We start from the raw sequence: 22,777 nt of genomic DNA on the forward strand, positions 1-22,777 counted from the left end.
CAACAAGTGGTTATGCATAATAAGTTGGTCTTGGTATACTAAGGCTCTGTGGGATCTTGTTTTGACCTTGTTTGGGATATTATTTGGATCTTGGTGTTTCCTTTTTGTGTTTCATCATGGTGAAGATTCTAGTGTTTCGAGGGACCCAAGGGGAAGACCCAAAGTCTTATCTTCGGGATTTTGTTCCGAGGATGCGGGCTTTCTGGATGGTCCATGAAGAATTGGGCGGAGATTTTGCCTGATTTTCTTAAAGGTATAGCCTTGAGTTGGCATGAGGCCTTGCCAGACTCTACTAAGGAGGACTGGCACCAAGTGGTGGCAGCAATGAAGCAGAGATTTGGGGCAGTGGAGTCGCCAAATGCTTTGATGTTGTAGTTGGACCGGTTCTATCAAGGAGAGGGTGAGATGGTCTCTGCGTTGGCAATCCGATATGAAACTTTATGGACAAAGTATGAAAGGACATCTTTGCGAGCTATGGCATCTGCATCATCCGCCCTCAAAGTCTCTCAGGGATGGAGCACTTAAAGATGAGCAAATTTGTTATGGTTTTGGAGCCTCGCATCTTTGCTCAAAAGTAATGAGTAAAGATCCAACAACATACGTGGAGGCACTTCGCATTGCGACCAAGAAAGAAGCTTCTCTAAAGATCGAATCCTCTTTTGTGTCTTCAACAACTTGAACTTCTAAGGTGGAGGTAATGGGCACTCCTTAGGTACCAAAATCCTCTGAGTTAGATCATATTGTCTCCCAATTGATGGCAGAGTTTGCTTATTTGAAATTGCATTTGGTCAATGCACGACAACCTAGAGCACCAAAGAGTGAAGATAGGCCTCGAAACAAGAGTGGGGTCACTGCTATGAAGGTAATGAAAAAGGTCACTATCGCCCCGAGTGTCCTAGCTTGAGAAAGAAAGAAGAAAAACAAGTATCCTTATTAGAAGCTTCTTCAATGGATGAGGAAAGAGAGGTAATGATGGCTAAACGGGGGCGTGGTTTAAAGCAAAAGAAGAAGAAGAAAGCAAGGAAGAAGTAGATGAGCAACATCAGGGAGAGGAACACCGTAAGAAGAAAAAGAAGGCATCTAGAAGGAGAATTAGCCAGTCAGACTTTCCTTTAGGACAAGGCATTGGAAGCTATGACTTGTTGTTCGACCTTAAAGAAAAAGAAGCTCATATCAACTTTGGTCAATTACTTGCTTTGTCTCCAAAACTACGGAAAGAATGGGGAAAGCTAGCAAGCACAAGAGTGTCAAAGAAGAAAAAGAAGAAAAGTTCAATCTTTATTGTTCAAAAGGTAGATATAGATGTTGGCGATGATGTACCTATGGTTGATGTGATCATTGATGGTCAAGTGATTTCTAATGTGTACATTTGTGGAGGTGCATCGATTAATGTCATGAGTGAGAAGACCATGATAGATGCTGATTTAAAATACTTTAGTACTACCTCTCCTTATCGCATCAAATTGGTTGACAACACTAGGGTTAAGACCTTGGGAATTGTGAAGAATCTAGAAGTGGATGTATGTGGAATTTCTGTGCCGACTACTTTTCAGGTGATCCCTACCAAGCCAGATGCACGTGCCTATCCATTGATTTTGGGAAGGCCTTGGCTACGCAAGGTGAAGGCTGTTCAAAAGTGGGATACTGGAGAATTGATTTTGTAGGGAAATGATAAGAAGGTGCGCTACAACATCAGAAGCTGCAAAAAGGAAGTTGTCAAGGAGGAGTCTTCAACATCAGAGAGTTCGAGCTCAACCAATGAAGAAGAAGAGATAGGGTGTAGCTCCGAGGAGCCTAGCTGAGAGGGTGAGGTGGAAGGAGTGGCCTTTGGTCTTTGTCTAGGTGTTGATCGGGATGGGGTCAGGAGGAAACAAGGTGGTGGTGCAAGAAGATCCTGTAGAGACACTTCATGTGGAGGATGTGGAGCACACTAAACGATGCCAATGCAATGAAGAGCTTCTTGGTGATTCTCTATCAGGTATTGAGAGGCTCCAGTACTTGGATATGTTAGATGATTTTCCATGTCTCTTTGCAACAAGCTATTCACAGGTTCAACCAGTCTCTCTTGTGGAGCACAAGATTGAGTTGAAGCCAGAAAGCAAGCCAATTGTGCAACGCTTAAGGCGATTGGGGGTGATCCAAGCTAAGGCACTAAAGAAAGAGGTAACACAACTACTTGAGACGGGATTCATCTTTCCTGTTGATGATTCAGAATGGATATCTCCTGTAGGTGTCACACCAAAGAAAGGAAATAAGTGGCGGGTTTGTGTGCACTTTCGTCCTTTGAATGCATGCACTAAGAGGGATCATTTTCCTTTGCCATTCCAAGATGAAATACTAGACCAAGTAGCAGGGCATGAGATGAATTATGTATGTGATGGGTATTATGGGTACTTTCAAATTTGTATTCGGGAGGAAGATCAAAAGAAAACATCATTTGTCACACCTTGGGGAGTTTTTGCTTACAGAGTGATGCCTTTTGGGTTGACCAATGCACTAGCTACATTTCAAAGGTTCATGAGTCAAGTCCTTGAGCCTTACTTGGGAAAGTTCATAAGGGTGTTTTTGGATGATTTTTGCATTTATTCCGGCGCATAGATCACATGGAGAAGTTAAAGATGGCCTTAGCTAGGATTGATGAAGCAAAAGGGTGTCTAAATCCTAGCAAGTGTCATTTGGCTCAAACAAAAGTAGTTTTGTTGGGGCATATTGTGTCTGAAGAAGGCCTGCAAATGGATCTTGACAAGGTTCAAGCAATCATGGCATTGCCAAGTCCTGAGAGTGTCACTGGTGTTCGCAAAATTCTAGGAAAGAGCAAGTATTATCAACACTTTTGTGATGATTTCATAAAGATAGTGTATCCCATGAACTTGTTGACAAGAAAAGGAGTTTCTTTCCAATGGGGTATGGAGCAACAAGAGTCTTTTTAGCAACTTAAGGAGGCCAGGGGACGAGCATTTTCTGAGCGAAATCTTCCGAGCATCCGAGCGAAGGAAAAAAAAAGCTTCCAACTATGCAAAAATATGACAAAATTGGATAAAAAGAAAACATAGTTTCACTTAGAAATATGAAAAGTATTATAGGAATGCCTATTTTATACGCAAATATTTATGTGAATCTTTGGGAATGGTGAGAACATAATGGGATGGCTTTTGAAGAAACCCACATGTAGAGTAGACTTCTCTTTGAAAATTCCCTTATGATCCTTCTTACAACTTTTTACTTAATAGGGGGTGACACTGAAAAACCTCTCTCAACCTATCTTCATGAAAGGGTTTCTCCAAAGAAAACTCATTGAAGCAAGCCATCAAGGTAGTTTCGCCAGCGAAAACCCTTTAAACAAGGTCTTTCGAGGTAGTTTCGCTGGCGAAACTACCTTGGACAACACTTTTAAAAGTGACATAACTTTCACATCCAATGTCCAAATATAGTCATTCAGCCACTCAAATTGATTGGAAAACCCCATTTGAGCACATCTATGGGGTTATATTTTGGAAAACCTTGCATATATAGTATTAAATATTACATGTATTTTATGAGAGTGATATATAAGCCCAAGTTAATACTTATTTATAGTAATTTAAACTTTTGTAGAAACATGTCCATAAATATCTTGTTATTAATACTATAAAACACTTGAAAGATATTGCCATATGATATAAATGTGTTTAATAAGTAATTATTTATGTATAATATTATTATATTGAGAGTTATTATAAGGGACGTTTCTTAAATGAATTATTTTTCAATACTATTTTAAGGTAATAACAAGGGTACAAAGGGATGTCTATGAATAAGAAGATTTATGTTATGTAAAAATGAATGAGTGACTAGTCTGTATAATTTTATGATAAAGGGATCTAGTTCTAATGAAAATAAAAGTGTAAAAACCATGTTTCCTAAAGAAATACTATTTTTAAAATCTCTTGAAAAACACGCTCGTATAAACCTGCTCATAGGTTTTTGCTCGTAAAATTGACGCATCCAGGAGGCCATGAGTAAGGGCCCAATATTGAAGCCCCCTGATTGGTCTTAAGACTTTTATGTAAATCCAAGTGTATCTTTGCATTTAGTTGGACCTATTGTATTGCTACAAAAAGGAGAGGCAGGTAGAATGAAACCCATCTATTATGCCAGCCGACAGCTTACAGAGGTGGAAACAAGGTATGAAGAAATAGAGCAGCAAGCTCTCTCTTTGGTGTTTTCAGTCAAAAAGTTTCGCTCCTATTTATTACCTCGACCATTTTTCTTCCTTAACTCTCAGTCTGTATTAGCATATCTAGTTTGCAAGCCTAATCCTAGGGGGAGATTTGCAAAATGGTTGTCAGAGCTTGAAGAGTTCTCTTTCTCTTTTATCACTGAAAATACCACTAGGTCCACTATGGCAGATTTGCTCACAGGACAGGAGGATCTAGGAGAAGAAAAGAAATGTAAGGAGAACATTAAAGATGAAAGGGATACACCACCAATGCTCTTGTTTTGTATTTTCATGGGGCTTTTAGTCCTTCACGCCAACAACGAGCCGGGGGGATGGTCTTTATGAATTTTGAAGGTCAAGAAGTATGGGCAAGAGGACAAGAGCTTTCAGGTATCACAACTAATAATGCAGCTAAGTATAATGCTTTGATTCTTGGTTTGGAGTGTTGTCTTCAAAGTCAAGTTAAAGAATTGGAAGTAAGAGGAGATTCTCAGCTTATTATAAAGCAAATGCAAGGGCATTACAAGACAAGAAGTCCTCCTTTGAAGGAGCTTAATCAAAAGGCTATGGCACTATGTAGTCAGTTTGAATTTTGCAAGTTTGTTCATATAAACAGAAAAGAAAATCAAAGGGCAGATGAGTTTGCTACTCAAGCCATTGTAGTACAAGACCAAGGGGTGGTTTCTTTGGTAGACATTGGATGGCCAGAACTACAAGATGTTTAGCAATATGTGGAAGAAGGCATGTTTCCTCAAGGGTTAACTCCACAACAGAAGCAGAGATTGGTAAGAAAGGCTTGTCTCTATACTATTGTTGATGACATTCTTTATAAATTGGGAAAAGACAAGGTGCTCCGTCGGGTGGTCCATCCCATGGAGACTAGGAGAATCCTGGAAATGTGTCATGAATGCTCTCGTCATTTTGCTTTAGCGAGCACAACTAGGAGAATTCTTAATGCAGGTTACTTTTGGCCACGCCTCCATAAGGATGTATATGAATGGTGTCGAAGTTGTAAAGTATGCCAAAAGTTTAGAAGGAGACAGTTGATTCCTGGGCCCTTAAAGCCTATTCCAGCATATGTACCATTTGAGAGGTGGGGGTTGGACTTTGTGGGACCACTCCCTCGCTCGGGCAAGCATTATTTATCGATGGCCACATATTATGCGACTCGGTGGGTAGAGGCCAAGGCCACAGTCAATAGCAAGGCAAGCACAATTGAAAATTTTTTTTTGATCAAATTTGTTCACGCTTTGGTTGTCCTTTGGAAATTATCATTGATGGAGGAACCTCTTTTAGAAATGAACTAATTGAAGATGTGGTGCATAAGCTAAAGATAAATCATAGCATGTCCTCGCCATACTATCCCCAATGTAATGGCTTGGCTGAGAAAACAAATGGATTGTTGTGCAATTCAATGGGAAAGCTTGTAGACACCAAGAAAAGGCATTGGGATAGGCACTTGGCAGAAGTTTTATGGGCTTATAGAACCACACACATGCTAGCTATTGGGTTTACACAATTCCAACTAGTGTATGGAATAGAAGCCATTTTACCCATTGAATTGGAGATACATAGTCTTCGCACTGTTGTTACAAGAATAGAAGGATAGGAGGATGCCTATGCTCAATGCTTGGTACAGCTAGAAGCCTTGGATGAATGCAGATTACAGGCCTTACAAAACTTGGAAGCTTCTCAAAAAAGGCGCAAGGCCCATTTTGACACCAAATTACGCAAGAAGAAAGATATTGCAGAAGAGATTTGGTAATGAGATTTGATAGCCGTCTGGACAAGCAGCTAGGCAAAAAGTTTATCAACCGATGGGAGGGACCATATTGAGTCAAAAAGAAGTTCACGAATGGAACCTATCAGCTTGATGATGTTGATGGCATGGTGATGCCCGGATGCACCAATGAGTATCGCCTTAAATTCTTCTATGCTCGACCACCTTGAGGACCAGCAGACCCTCTCTGTCATTGGAGACGATCTGCTAGGGGGGGAAAGATGTGATGTGTGAAGGCTTTAAGTGGTGTTGCATAGTGAATAGTTGTAGTTGGTGGAGTACATTCTGTTGCTTCCATGCTCTCTAACAACACATCTACTCCCACCTAACTATGCTTATGGGCACCTAACTGTGCCTCGAGCACACACAAATAGAACTCAAAGGTGTGCCTGGGGCATACACCTTGAGATATCCCAACAAACCCCCCCTCAAGGGAATGCCTCAGGCTATGTCAAGGATACATCTAGTCACATAGTGTCTCAAGCCATCTCATGGTGGTCAAGGATAAATATATGGCTAGGATCTCATGCTAGCAAGGGTTCCCAAGGGTGTGAGGCAAACAAAGGGATACATAAGACCTCCCAATGGTTATCTCCCCTGCATGTACATGCACACAATGTTTGCAGGAGTTACCATGGAGTTAAACACATACACATGGCCTACATCATATGGTGACCAGAGGTGTTTACAAAGATAAAGACACACACAAAACAAGGGGAGTACAAAATATCATAGATACCTTAGAGAGGTTCACACAAACAAGATAAGATACCTTTGCATACTCATAACGCTTGCAAAAGATTTACAAACTCTATTTTGGAAACATGATTATGAGACAAAGAATCCATCAATAGAGCCAGACTCCTTCAAAATCTGACAAGATGATGAGCCAATCTTGGGAAGGGAAACATAATGTGGTTTTTTGGTGTAGCTCAGAGATGATAAGCTGATTTTTGGCACAACAACAAAATGGGTTTTGTTGCTTGGCTATTCGAACACAACCATGACCAATAAAAGAAGACGAAACTTCCAAATCATTAGAGAGTAGTAGTGGCTAGCAACCCTCATCTGCTCCTATTAACTATGGGCTGTGTGAGCCAAACCTTCACAATCGGAACTCTGAGAAACCATTCATTAATGCCTCCAATTGCTTAAAAAATCTCAACTGCAGAGAGAAACCAAGCAGCTGCACTTGAAATAGATAGCCTTCTCTCAAAACTTCACAGGATAGTAGGGTTGTAGCAAATAAAAAAACTTTCAGAACGTTTCCTTCAGTAGCTTTGTCAGCAACACTTCGCTAAACCTTCTACAAAGTGACGACAGAAGAAGAAAACCCTCTAGAAACTGTCGAACCAGAAGATAATAGGCTCTCTAGTCAACCATGGAAGATATGTAGTCGAATTTCAAAATTTCATGCAGATAGACTACTGGTATGTTGCCGAAAACTTTGCGAGCAAGTTGGAGCTGCATGTGCCCGAGGTTTGGGAAGTGAGGGTCTCCGGGCCATGGGCGACTGTGTCATGAAAGATGGCCAACATCTTGCGCTTGGAAGCCTTCTCGTAAAGAGCTATTCAAGAAGCTTTCCTTACAAAACTCTCGATTTTTCAAGGCAAACACTGCTTTGATTTTCCTTTGCACAAGCAAGATATGGCTAAATAGCAAGCGTGTGTAACCTAAGCTTCAACAATGGGTGGCAAAGCAACAAGCAGCAGTAGGAGAGAAGTGACGAGGAGAATGGCGTGGAGTCAAGAAACTCAAGGAGGATAGAACCGCTCTGATACCATGTTGTTAGAGAGCATGGAAGCAACAGAAGATAGACACAATGAAAAGAAGTGCTCATAGAATGAAGAACAATGAGAGCCATATGTAGGGCATCTCTACATGATCACTGACATCATCGATGACCTCTGACTAAAGGCCATCGAGCTCATCTACTCCCCTAGAATCTAGCCAACATCTAGATGGAATCTACTCCCACCTAACTGTGCTTATGGGCACCTAACTGTGCCTCTAGCACACACACATAGAACTCAAAGGTGTGCTGGGGCATACACCTTGAGATATCCCAACACATTCATATAGATGAATTTATGTTTCATGGGTCATCTATGTGTTTTCTAAGCTTGATTTGAGTCAGTTAGAGAGCGTATCTTGAGTAGTGTAGTCCTATGGGTTCTTTTTGAGTTTTTTAAGCTTTTAGTGGAAATGTGGCCAGTGTATGAATTGAATGTAAAGGGGTGTAGAGACAAGGATGTTGAATGAATGCCTTTTACCTTCTGATGGTGTTGTTCACTTGCTTTAAATGTGGATGAGGGTGACTTCTGTGAAGGCGGATTAGGCTCTACTGCTTTTGTCCATCCATCATATGAATCCACACATGGCCAAGCAAGTGTGCAAAGAACTGGAGCGCTTGTTGCGGGTGGGATTCATCGCACCGATTGAAAATCCAGAGTGGATTTCCCCGATTGTCATTGTGCCAAAGAAAAACAAGAAATTGCGGATTTGTGTCAACTACTGCAAGCTGAATGCGGCCACAGTTCCTAATCCATTTCCCTTGCCCTATATGGATTCTATGCTCGATGAAGTGGTAGGGCATGAGGTGTACTCCTTGGATGGATATAGCGGGTACAACCAAATCCGATGATGGGATATCTCAAGGTGTATGCCCCAGGAACACCTTGGTTTCTATGTGTGTGTGCTAAAGGCACAGTTAGGTGCCCATAAGCACTGTTAGGTGGTGGTAGATGCCACATAAGATGATTGAGAGAATCTAGGAGCAGATTGAGGAGATGATTGTGGAGCTCAGAGGTCATCAGTGATGTCAGTGATCATGTAAGAGGTGCCTACATAAGGACCTCACCTTTCTTCATTCTATAAGCAAGCATTCTCATTTTGTGCTCACTTCATGCTTTCCCTTCAGTTCCCCAACATGGTATCAGAGCACTTTGATCCTCCTTGAGCCCATTTGTGCCACATCATCTTCTGCTTCTCCATCTTCACCATTTCTTCCCTTTCTTCCCAAATCTTGCTAGAGCTTGTTCTCCCTCATTTCTCTGCCATTCTCCAAGCCCTTCCTGCTGGAGATATGGGCAAACCTTCACCTGCAAGGAATTGAAGAAACAACGTCGTTGCTGGTCGCCATTTCCCAAAAATCGTCGAACATTTCTTCTGCGTTTTCTCTATTTTAGCTCCATCTTTCTCTAATTCCTTTTAGGGGAATCTTCTCCATACCTTGGGCTATCTTGTGTTGAAATTTGAGTAGCAATGGCTGCATATTTAAGGAGAAAACAAGGAAAAATCAGTCGACTTTGAAGCAGCTAGTTATGGCGACGTGACGTGGGATTGCGCCTCTCCTCCTCAATGGATCTTCTCTAGTATATGAGATTTCTTTTGCTTTAGAAAGCCCTGCTTTCTTTGCTTTGAAGAGTGAGATACAAGCCCTCCAAGTTCAGGCCTATGTTTTGGACAGTTTTGACAAGGTTGTGTGTTTGATGCTACTTTAGCATTTCTGATGTTTTAAAGTGTTGAATAGCATCAGTACAATGGTAGCTACAGCTTTGCTTTAAGTTGCTACACTTGGATTTGCTTGGAATGCTTTCATTTAGCCACCTCTATGAAGCATGCAAATGAAAACATCATTTCCATTATGTTTTGTAGCATGGAATTTGGTTGCAAGCCTTTGCTACTCTAAATGCTTGTATTTTGAAGCTCTTCAACTCTTTCTAGCCTTGTAAGAGAGTAGACACTGCCCAGGTTAGACCCTCTCATGGCTACCATCTTGAATATGGATAAGTTCAATGGTAAAGGCTTTCACACATGGCAGATGAAGGTTAAGTTTGCATTGATGAGGGAAAACCTCTGGGGGCTTGTCAAACCGGCTTCAACTTCTTCTTCAATAGCCTCCAATGCTGGAGAATCCTTAGCTCTGACATGCCCGGCAAGAGATCTTGCTAGAGAGGAGAAAGCCTATGGCATCATTGCTCTTGCTTTAGGAGATGACTATATTCATCACATCTCCGACTTAGAGTCTCCTTCAGAAGCTTGACAGAAGCTTGACATTATTTTTGGTGCTAGCCCTCACATCTCAAAATTGTCACTTAAGATTGCTTTCTTTGAATTGAAGATGGTTAGTGGCACTCCTTTCGCTGCCCATGTCAATCATATGCGGAGTCTCATGACTCAACTTGCTTCTATCAACTCTCCAATCACTATAGATGATGCAATGGCAGTGTTGCTCAAGAGTATGCCTGAAGATTATGATCATGTTGTTACCACTTTGAAAAATCTTCCTAATCCTAATCTTGAAGGTCTTATTTCTGCTCTTCAAGAAGAAGAAAGGCACATGGAACTTCGGAGAGGCAATGACATATCCTATGCCATAAAAATCCAGAAGGGCAAGTTTTCACCTTGCAAACATTGTGTTTCATGGGTCTATTCAAGCCTGCAGTTGCCCGCACACAGAATTGCTACACTTTGGTAGCTACTGATTATTGCACCAAATTGGTGGAAGCTTGGGCCTTGTGGGACAACACCACAAAATCTGTCGCAAGGTGTCTATACGACGATGTGTTCACTCGGTTCGGGTGTCCAATTGAGATTGTGAGTGACAAGGGGATGCATTTTGTCAACAAAGTCATCAAGTGGATGAATGCTTTTAATATGGTGATTCACAAGAAGTCTTCCCCCTATTATCCGCAAGTGAATGGACTGGCCGAGTCTACCAATCATACGTTCAAGAGGATCATGTTACTACTACTAGTGAATGAGCACCGCACAGATTGGGATGAGAAGTTTTGCTAGAAGCACGATGGGCGTACTGCACATCATTCAAGGTGGCCACATGGTTGACTCCCTTTAAATTGGCATTTGGGCTAGAAGCAATCACGCCGATCGAGCATATTGTTCCGAGTCTAAGGATTGCGGTGGAGAATAGGCTTCTTCTGCAGGACTCTATGGTATTCCGGTTGGATGTTCTAGACCAATTGGATGATTTGTGGTTGGAGAGCTATTATCTCACCTTGGAGGTTCAAGCCAAGCACAAGCAGAGGGTGGATTTGGTGTCCAAGAAGAAATCTTTTGAGCACAGGAAACTGGTTCTCCTATTCAACACTCGCCTTGGAAAAATGCTAGGGAAGTTGAAGTTGCAATGGTCAGGTCCATTCTGGGTTTTTCATGATTGCGAATCGACTCGTTTTATCTTGCGAATTTGCAAGGGCACGTACTTCCACATCTAGTTAATGGGTTTCGGCTTCGTCCATACCATCATGACGGTAGTCTTCAATGCCCATTCCCCATCTCTAATGAGGCACATATTTCCTAGGTTGAGGTGGAGGCAGTCGAGCCATCACATGAGGACACGTGGCAAAAGGGTTCGCGGCATGATGACAGCAGTCTTCTGTGAGGTCCTAGCCTAGTTGCCATGCAACTCACTGTCGTCAGGGCGGGATATTGGAAATCTGAATTGCAACTCTTGAGCCATTGTTTGCATGTACTAGTTGCTTTCTACTTGCTCGTCATCGCACTTGCAGTTCTCTTGAGTGCATTTGCCTTCTAGCTCTCATCGGCGTTCATTGTTATCTCATTTCTTCTCCTTCGCCCCCCCATGGGGATGGCTCATGCTCAATTTCTTCCTCTTCTTCCGTTGGTGTATATAGATTCCCAGTCAATTGATGCTCGTCTCCAACGGCCGCGAATTTTTAGTTTCAGTAGTATTGATTGGCAGAGGGTGGCTGTTCCTCCATCAGCATCTACACTTTGCAGCAGTTGGCGGTAGGAACTATTGTGGAGTTTTTGGATGAGCATCAGAAGCTGACAGTGCAATTGATTCATCAACGTCTCTTTTTGCCTATGGATGGAGGAATGATCGTGCTGTTGAGATATCGAGCTCCACTCGTGATATGCCAGGGTGACCGTTGTGCATTTATGTGACTGACTTGTTAGCTGCAGATGCGATTGGTACACAGCCCATGAATAATAGCTAGATGACATCTATCCTTATGGACTCTAGTTAGTGGCTCGGTTAGTATGCCACCTTAGTTAGCTAAGTTTGGTTTGAGACCCACATATAGGGTTCACCTATTCCTTTTGTACTTAGAGAGTTTTTTTGGCTTTCACAACTAAGAAGAGGAAAACTGTTTTCAGCCTCCACCTTTGTCTGTATCCCCATTGTGTATGTGAGAAAGCCACAAGTGAGACTCCTTCCTTCTCTCCCACTCTCTTTACATGGTATCAGAGCTCGGTTCGTGGTAAGGAGCTCAAGAAAGCAAACCAAGTTCACTGTGTCTTGGTAAAAGGATCAGTATTGCTTTATTTTTTGAGTTTGGGAGCAAATCTCTACAGGTAGCATAGCCCAAAAATGCAAGAGTGCACTGTTTCAGATTGGGATGCCCTTTGCGGTGTGTCAAGAGGGTAGTATATGCTTTCGGGGCCCGTTTTGGTGGCAAAAGTTTTCCGCATGCACTCAAAAAAGTGCCCTCTTTTTGCTATGTGACCACTGTTCTGCAGGTCGGTGAAAAGTTGCCGCAAAAATTGCATCGTATGCATGTGCACAAAGGTATTGGGAGTGACAAAATCATTCTTATTGCCTGTTGATGCAAAATCGTCACTAGGAAGTGATTGTGTGGTCAAATACCACTTTCGTTAGTTTTGCAGATTTGCCCTTGTGAGGCCCGAAGTTGTGTTTTTTACAGTGACAAAATATTTTTGCAATGTTCTGTAATGGTGTCTAATGCTCTTTCACAGATTGTCACTGAAAAGCTTGATAAGAACGACTTCCAAGCATGGAAGTCTAGAATGACCAATTTCCTTAAGGAAAAAGGCTATTGGGAGTTCATTTGGAGTTGAACAAGAACCAGTTATTCCTAATGTTCCCAATCAATAGGAGTTGCAGGCATTTAAAGGCCGGCATGAGAGAGCCAGAGAAGTTATGTACTCGCTGTTCAAATTCTATGATTGTGCATATTCAGGATGCAAGCACACCGAAGGAGGCGTGGGATACTTTGACAAAAATGTATAGCACAAATACGCAAGCTAGGAAAATGCAGCTCAAGCAAGAGTTGCATAATGTGCAGAGAGAAAATATGAGCATCAATGACTACCACATGAAGGTGAAGAAGATTGCATATGCACTTGCTTCCATTGGGTTGCCAGTGGAAGATGATGATTTAGTTTCCGTGACCTTGAATGGTCTAGGAAGGGATAATGCACAGTTCCGGACATCCATTGCCGTCCGTGAGAATTTTCCTGATTTTGGGGAGTTGATTGCTCTTCTAATTTTTGAAGAGCAGATAAATGGTGGTGCATCTTCTTCAAGAGGAACTTCAAAAGAAACTGTCTTCTACTCAAATGCTGGAAGAGGTAGAGGCAGAGGTAGAGCAGGCCAATCTGGAGGCCGTGGCAGAAATCAAAATATGTAGCAAATGCAAGAAAACCAGTCCTATGGAGAAGGACATGGTAACCTTAGAGGCAGGGGGAGCCAAAGAGGTCATGGTGGATGGCAGAGAGGCCAAAATGTAAACAGCAATGTTGAATGCTACGACTGTGGTAAAATGGGTCATATGGTTAAAGACTGCTATAAAAAGTAGAATGACATCCTGACTAGAAAATCGCAGCAAGGAAATTATGCATCCTCTAGTAGATAGGGTGATGAAAGAAATGAGCATTTGTTTATGGTGCGACACATGACCAATTCTATGACAAGTGCAAAAGAAAGCAATGATGTGTGGTATGTTGACTCAAGTGCGTCAAACCACATGACAGGTCATGCAGAATGGATGCAAGATGCAAGGAAAATGGAAAGACTAGGATTTGTGGAGACTAGTGATGATACTATACATCCTATTGTGCAGATTGGTAAAATTCCTTTGTCTATGCAGGCTGGGAAAAAGAAATACCTATCTGATGTATTTCATGTCCCGAATATCTCCAAGAACCTAGTTTCTGTTGGTCAAATGGTTGAGCAGGGCTTGCAAGTGATATTTAATCCCCATGGATGCTTTGTTGAGGATATGAAAAATAAAGGTCGCTTGACAGCCAAAGGGAAGAAGAAGGGAAGGATGTTTACGTTGGATGCAAACATGCGTGAATTGAGTGCAACAATGTTTGCACATGGGACCGGTGTAGTTGCACATATTGATATCTAGCATAAACGCATTGGTCATGTTAATATACAGCGACTAAAATTAATGCAGGCCCAAAATATTGTTGCACGATTGCCTAAGTTCAAGGTTGCAGAAATGCATAAGGTATGTGAAGCCTGTCAATTTGGAAAACAGGCAAGGAAACCATTTCCTAGACATGTTCAAGAGAGTAAGAGGCCATTGGAATTAATTCATTCTGATGTGTGGACTACTAAAGCTGAATCTATTTGAGGCTATCATTATTTTGTCACTTTTATTGATGACTACAGCAAAAAAGTTTGGGTGTATTTTATGATAAAGAAAAGTGAAGTGTTTGGGCATTTCAAAGCTTTTAAAGCTATGGTTGAAAAAGAAACAGGCTTGCAAATAAAATGCCTAAGGTCAGATGGAGGGGAAGAGTACCTCTCAAATGAGTTTGTAAGGTTCCTACAGGAGCATGGCATAAAGCATAAATATTCATGCAGTCATACCCCACAACAAAATGGACTTGCAGAAAGGAAAAACAGGCATATTGGAGAGGTATCTTGTGCCATGATCAATGAAAAAGACCTGCCACATTATTATTGGGCTGAAGCAGTTGCTACAACAGTCTACATAATGAATAGGACTCCCATTGTAGCAATACATGGCATGACGCCAGAGGAGAGGTATACTGGTAGGAAACCATATATTTCTCATTTGAAATTTTTTGGTTGCATTGTCTATGTTCATGTGCCAGATGAGTTGAGATCCAAGTTGGATTCAAAAGCTGAGAAGTGCATCTTTATTGGTTATTCTCTACAGCATAAAGGGTATAGATGCTATAACCCTTCTACTCCTAAGTTTACAGTGAGCAGAGATGTTGTTTTTGATGAGATGAGTAGCTGGTATAAACCAGTAAATGTGATTGATGATGTAGATGCACAAAATGGTAATGCTGCACAAAATTCACAACAGCAATCACAAAATATTAGTGGACCTCTAGTGTCCTCTAGCAGTGGTTCACATACTTTGCCATGGACAGGCAGATTGAGATCAAGAGGATCTCCTCAAAGCAATGCAGATAGTTGTATGCAAGTATCACAAAAAGGAAAAGAGAAAGTAGATCAGCCCATGGTTGATGTGAATGCAGGTCACTCTTATGTGGATGGTGAATCCAGTGGCTCAAAACAGAGCCTTGATGATGAGTTGGGTATTCCTTCTATTGTTACACCTGGAGTAAGGAATACAAGGGATGTTTTGAGAGAACCTGGTACTGAGCCTATTTTGCGTAGGTCTACCAAAGCTAGGTATCCTATGGATAGGCTAAAATATGATGGATTCACAGCCATTCACTATGCCTATATGGTCAAAGTGATACATGAACCAGAACCCACTTCTTTTGAGCAATCCATGGGAAAAGAAAAATGGGAGAAAGCCATGGATGAAGAAATGGATGCCTTGGAATCAAATGCTACATGGGAATTGGTGCCTTTGCTTAAAGACAAGAATGGAATTGGCTGCAAGTGGGTTTATAAGGTGAAACACAATGCAGATGGTTCTGTGAACAGATACAAGGCAAGATTAGTTGTCAAGGGGTATGCACAGACATGTGGCATTGATTATGAAGAAACATTCAGTCCGGTTGCAAGGATGGAAACCGTAAGAGTAGTCACTGCTATGGCTACATCAAAGGGATGGTCTTTACATCAGATGGATGTAAAGAATGCTTTCTTGCATGGTGATTTGCAAGAAGAGGTCTATATGGAGCAGCCACCTGGTTATGTTCATGTTCTTCATCCTGAGTTTATTTGCAAGTTTAAGAAAGCCTTGTATGGCTTGAAGCAAGCACCCAGAGCATGGTCTGACAAGATAGGATAGTATCTTGTCACTATTGGCTGTCAGATTTCAAAGGTAGATTTCTCACTTTAGGTGAGAAAAACAGAGAAAGGTATTATGCTGCTTGTCATTTATGTTGATGATTTGATCATCACAGGTGATAGTGATGAAGATATCCTTCATGTGAAAATGCTATTAAAGCAGAAGTTTGAAATGAAGGATTTGGGAGAGCTGTGTTACTTCTTGGGCATTGAGGTGATTAGATCCACAAGTGGGATATGGCTCTTGCAGAGGCAGTATGGATTGGACACGCTGTCCAAATACGGGATGACAGGCTATAAGCCTATTTCAGTTCCTTTGGAGCAGAATGTGAAGTTGAGCGCAGATGCAGGTGAGCTTCTGGAAGACCCTACTATGTACAGAGAAGTTTGATTTATATGACTATTACCAGGCCAGACTTGAGCTATGCTATTGGTTTGGTAAGTCAGTTTATGCAGGCCCCAAGGAAACCACATTTGGATGCGGCTAGGCGCATACTAAGGTATGTGAAGTCCACGTTGCAGTATGGACTATTTTATGAGACTGGGGTTCACATACAGTTGCATGGATACACTGATGTTGATTGGGCTGGTAGTATTTTTGATAGGCAATCTACCAGTGGATATATATTCTCTTTTGGGAGTGCTGCACTCACTTGGAGCAGCAAGAAACAGCCTATAGTTGCCTTGTCAAGCACAGAGGCTGAGTACAAGGGTGCACAATGGCTGCATGTGAGGCTGCATGTGAGGTAGCCTGGTTGCATAAGCTACTTTATGATATGCATCAGTCTACAAATGGGCCAGTTGTCATTTATTGTGACAACATGAGCAGTATACACTTGGCAAATAACCGAGTCTATCATGCTAGAACAAAGCACATTGAGGTGCATTATCACTATGTGCAGGAGAAGGTTCTAGTAGGTTTTATTGATCTAGTTTATGTCAGCACAGAGAATCAGATAGCTGACATATTCACGAAAGCATTGGGCACAGAGAAGCTACGCAAGTTTAGAGACCTTCTTGGTGTGTAGGAATTGGGATTGAGCTCGAGGGGGAGTGTTGAGATATTGAGCTCCACTCGTGATATGCCAGGGTGACCGTTGTGCATTTATGTCACCGACTTGTTAGCTGCAGATGTGGTTGGTACACCGCCCATGAATAATAGCTAGATGACAGCTATCCTTATGTACTCTAGTTAGTGGCTCAGTTAGTATGCCACCTTAGTTAGCTGAGTTTGGTTTGAGACCCACATATAGGGTTCACCTACTACTTTTGTACTTAGAGAGTTTTTTTGGCTTTCACAACTAAGAAGAGGAAAACTATTTTCAGCCTCCACCTTTGTGTGTATTCCCCCATTGTGTATGTGAGAAAGCCGCAAGTGAGACTCCTTCCTTCTCTCCCACTCTCTTTACACGTGCAACCAACGTGTACACCAGCAGTGATGGAGGCAGAGTTTGGAGCTCCTACCAGGGGTGAATACAAAGTTGAGTGGGTGTTTGAATGCCCAAATGAGGGACTGTTGAAAGTTCACGCTCAACATCATGTGATCATGTGTGCATAGCACCACCACGTGATCATACGTGCATAGCACTAACCTTATAGAGTGCTATAAAGGAAAGGGTTAGAACCCCTAACTCTAACCCTAAATGGGTTTGTATATATTCTATTTTTTCAACTAAATCTATTGTACAGTTAGTCATTTGTGGTGTGCTCTCTAGCTGTGCCCTCTCTCCTCGTCTCCACTCTTCTCCTCTCCCCTCTTCATATTTTGTCATGGTATCAGAGCATGGTTCTACCTTCTGCTGAGGCGCCATCCTTCTTGTGAGAGTGATTGAGAGATTGAGAGATCGAGAGAGATTGAGTGTTCCATTCTCTTCCGTTGAGAGAAAATTCCGTCCATTGATTTCTTCCATTGCATTGAGGGAATTTCGTCCTTGAGAGGGTTTGAGAGATTCAGGCTATAGTGATCTTCACTTGAGAGAGTTTGAGAGAAAGTTTCTACCATTGTGAGATTTTCGTCCATTGAGATTCTGTGTGAGAGGTGTAAGAAAATAGTACGCAGCGGAAGATAACAACAAAACCCAAGTACACGATGGAAAGCTGGAGAGAATACAAAAATTCTGATATACCAAACTGCTGATACAACTGATGGTTGGCTGTCCACCCGTGCGCTCTACAGACAGAGCTTCGATGGTGATCTAGACAGATGCTGGACGGAGGACTATGAGCGTGAAGAACTGGTGATCTGATGATAGGGGGTGGCCACTTATATAGTGTAAGTGGTTGACGGTCGGCCCTGTAATAGGTAGTCGGCCTAATAGACAATCGGCCTGGAAGACCACCGACCCTTCAGAAAACATGCCGTCGGGCAGATGAAGGATCGCGCATAGGTCATACCGTCGGGCCTGGGGCTACCGGCAGCCCCCGGACCCTGCCGCTGGGGGCTTTGCCCCCAGACCCCCACCGGGGGCCTGCGCCCCCCGGACCCCCTGCTATCGGGGGGGCTATCGCCCCCCCCGAACCCCCCCTTTGTGCAGACGGGTATCTACTCTTGGCTCCTAAGCCGTCTCATAACCATCTGGTCTACTCTAAGACCCCTTCCAGTGTCTAAACTGGGGATCCCTCCCAATATCTGATACCCATCATGGCTTCTCCTCATATGGGGGCCTTACAACATTGGGTACACAGAATATTGGTGGGTTACATGAGAGGTGGACATTTGAGCTAACTCTAACAAGAGGTTCTCTATGAGAGGAGAGATTGTTCTTCTTCATGGGGAGTGTTTTCAATAGCAGCGGCACAACTACAATGAAGCATCCTACTCTATGCAGCCAGTAGCGCAACCTAAGCTAGGCTGACTCAAACGACAAGCAGCAGCACCTAAACGGCATCCTACAGCAACCAACAGCAAGAAGCACATGCAGCGGTTGAGCAATCAGCTACGACCTCAACCTAGCAACACAGCCATCGTCTCGCTGTCCAAAGCATCATCGATAGAAGGACTACAACAATGCTCGGCTGTTGCTCCAATAGAGAGACGACTGTGAACAAGCTCTGCCTATGACAAGCTTTCTCCCAGACCTGCAGACAAAAGATTCTCTAGCGCCACCATCCAATAGCACGCATCCAAGGTCTCCCATGTCAAGTTTTTAACCGAAGGTAGATGAGGCATGCTTTCCAAAGAAGGGAGTGTCTTGTCGAAGCTAAGTTCAGCTCCAGCCGCCATAACTTCCAGACCTGGGCAATAGTCGACCAAGCAACCAACGACTACTCAAACAATGACCTCTAGCGTCCGGTAGCATCAAGCTCTCAGTAGCAACCTGCAGCGCCCGCTCGTGCTCACCTGCAACAGACGACTTCACCAGAGGCTAGCTCCTCCATCAACGCAACTGGTAGCTTCCAACGCGACCGAAGCTATCCACCATCTCTGCTAGACTATGGATGCCATCCAGCAACAATGACTAACGAATCTCCAAATGACTTCAGCCACCATCATCGAGGAGCGGCTCTTCTGCAATAGGGAACAACGGCTCCCTCAAGCTGGTAGCTCTTGATAGGTCTTGTGCCCACGCCAGCTCTTGCGTGACCCTCTCGTCAAACGGGCAAGGTTCATCAACAAAACCTTTGAGAGATTCTATCAAAACCTCGAAGATTCTGACCTCCAATCTTCCTACACGTAAGGTTGTCTCACCTACTGACACATGGCCTTCTCCTTATCTTCAAGGAGTTCACTCAACCACACCACAGGGCTTAGTCAAGGACCAGCCACGTGGCGCTTGCCACATCAGCAATCTCTCACACTTGCCACATCATCATCTTATCCACAGTGCTACGTCAGTGCAGACATGTCATTTGCCACATCACCACCAACTGCCATGTCACCCTGCCAGCTCAGCAGCCACATCAACAACCACATCATCTAGCCACATCATCAGCCATGTCATCAGTGATGTCATCTACCACATCATCAACCACATCATCAATGCCATGTCATTTGCTGACATCATCATTTGTGCCACCTCAGTTGTCCAGTCAGCACTGACCTCTGCAGGCACACACAGTGCTCCACAGTCACTTCATGTGACCACTCCTACCACCTCAGCACAGGGCTCCACTGGCACACCTCTTGCTACGCACAGTGCCACATCATCATTGCATGTGACCCACAATGACACATCATCATTGAGCACCATTTGCACTCCTTTTGCCCCTCCATCTAGATCAAGTCATATCTCTTGATCCAGAAAGAATTTGAGGGCGCTCCAAAAAGGATTGTGCTCTACGTGCTCATCATATCACACGCACATTTCAGTGCAAGTTACACTCACATTTGAGCCTCACCGACAAAGCCACTTCCTTCATGCACATTTGCCTCTACATCGATGCATCTAACCTAGCACTTAAAAATAACAAAAGAAAAGGAATTATTTGCTGTTCTTTCATCGATCGATGGTTGGTATAGATCTAATCAGAGTAGACTAGATCACCATAGAAGGGACGCTTTGAATTTCCCCAAGTTGCCAATCTAAGCCATGCCCAAAATTCCCGACTAGTACCTACTCGGAGTCATTCCATACGCTCACATATGGTTTCACATCATTACATTACTTGAAACCTTATGTTCATCAGTTCAGTGAGCAGACTTCAGAGTTCAGAGGCATTGCAGATTGTTTCAATGGGCAGATAGCATTTGATTTCACACACATATGCCACCATTGTAAAGCCTATTCGGCTATCTCACGGCATCGTGCACATCATTTTAGCCTTGTAAAGCCTCTTGGCTCTTCCCAACATCATTGCCACAAGCCTTGTAATACAGATCAGATTTTATATATTGTAGTTCTATCTTCACCGACGGTACAGATATTTCACTTGGCATAGTCAGTGTATTTGCAATTGATTCATACAGAGACTTTCACGACACTTTTGAGTACATTTCTTGCACCATGTCTACGACTAGCAACCTCAATCTAGAGGCATCTGCTAAGTTAGACAACTCCAATTATGGTACACGGAAATACCGAATGGAGACCATTCTTGTACTTCAGGACAAATGGGAGTATGTCGATGGGTCTACACCTAGAACATTGGCCAACAGCCACCAGTAGCTCTACTCCATCTATTGTCACAGCACCAGCAACGGGATCTACATCTGGATCTACAGCTACACAAACAGTTTTTGCACCAGTAGCAGATCCTGCCATTGCCCGAGCTCAAGCAGAATGGGATAAGAAAGACAAGTATGCCTATCACCTGATCAAGCAGAATGTGCAAGATGTCATGCTAGGACAGCTCAACACAGTCAAGACATCGAAAGAAGCATGGGATATGTTTGCAGCTCTCTATGAGTCCAAGAACACATCTAGGATTCTCACACTAAGAAACCAGATCAACCAGAGTTTCCGCAACAGTAATGAAACCGGTCATGCTTATGTACTCCGCATAAAAGACCACAACAATCAACTTGCAGCAGTAGGAGAGACTATGAACCCTACAGAAATGGTTCAAGTCATTCTGAATGGACTAGGAGAGGGATACGAGAATCTAGTCTAGAGTATTGCCATCCAACGGCAAACTTTGATACTGGAGACAGTTCTACTTGGTGAAGAACTCAGAACTCAAGCTATTCAAGCACGTAAAGGTCATTCTAATGATCAAGCATTCACAGCTTTAGATAGAAGCAGAGGCAGAGGCAAAGGTAGAGGTAGATCATATCCAAAAAGTGGTCATCATCAGCAACAAAATCAAAGTCAACATCAACATCAGAATCAGCATCAGCATCAGCATCAGCATCATCCTCAGCAACATCAAAATCAGCAAAGAGGAAATCATTCCAATCGAGGAAGATTCCAAGGACGAGGGAATGCATCCACCAACGTGTCAAACATTCAGTGCCACTACTGTCATAAGTTTGGACACTATGAAAGAGATTGCCGCAAGAATCAGTATGACCAAGGTGGTCAATCCAGCAGCGAGGGAATTCCTGAGGCAGAGGAAATCATCGTGGTGGACATTCTAGTCACAGTCATTTTGCAATGGAAATATGTTTCTTGCAAGCAAGGAATTACATCAGACTGATACAGTAGTGTACCTAGACACTGATTTCAATCCCAAAGAGGATTTTATCTATCAAGTCGGCCAAGTGGAACAGGATCCTTGGTACATTGACATCGGTGCATCATCTCACATGATAAATCATTAGGAATGGTTCATAGAGATGAAACCATTAGAAGGTCAGAAAAATGTCATCTACACAGCAGACAATACACCGAATCCAGTTCAAGGGACAGGCATTATCCCTATGAACAATTTCACTGGTACAAAAGGATTAGTGAAAGATGAGCTCTGTGTTCCAAAGCTCAGCAAGAACCTCTTGTCAGTAGGTCAAGTGGCTGAACACAATTACAAAGTCATCTTCGACGGTGATGAATGCACTATCAGAGACAAATCCAAAAGATGTCAGCTAGTAGCAAAAGGTGTCAAGGAAGGACGCTTATACAAAATGCTAGCTACAGTACCAGATAAGCATGCCATGTCATCTCAATCGCAACAGATGCCACTATCTGCAAAATGGCACAAGAGATATGGTCATGTCAACTTCAAGTACTTGTTAGATCTCAAGAATCAGAATATGGCAATTGGGATTCTGAAGCTACAGTTTCTTGGAAAAGTTTGTGAAGCATGCTACTTCGGCAAACAAAAGCGAACCAACTTTGTCAGAAGTACCTCTCGTGCATGAGGTATTCTTAATTTGATACATACAGATGTATGGGGTTATGCCCAGACCCGCAACATCAATGGTTCACTTTACTACTTGACTTTCATG

This window comes from Dipteris shenzhenensis, chromosome 33 (assembly GCF_047967505.1).
Source record: "Dipteris shenzhenensis isolate YYH24624 ecotype China chromosome 33, Dip_SZ_1.0, whole genome shotgun sequence".
In the NCBI taxonomy this organism is placed as follows: Eukaryota; Viridiplantae; Streptophyta; class Polypodiopsida; order Gleicheniales; family Dipteridaceae; genus Dipteris; species Dipteris shenzhenensis.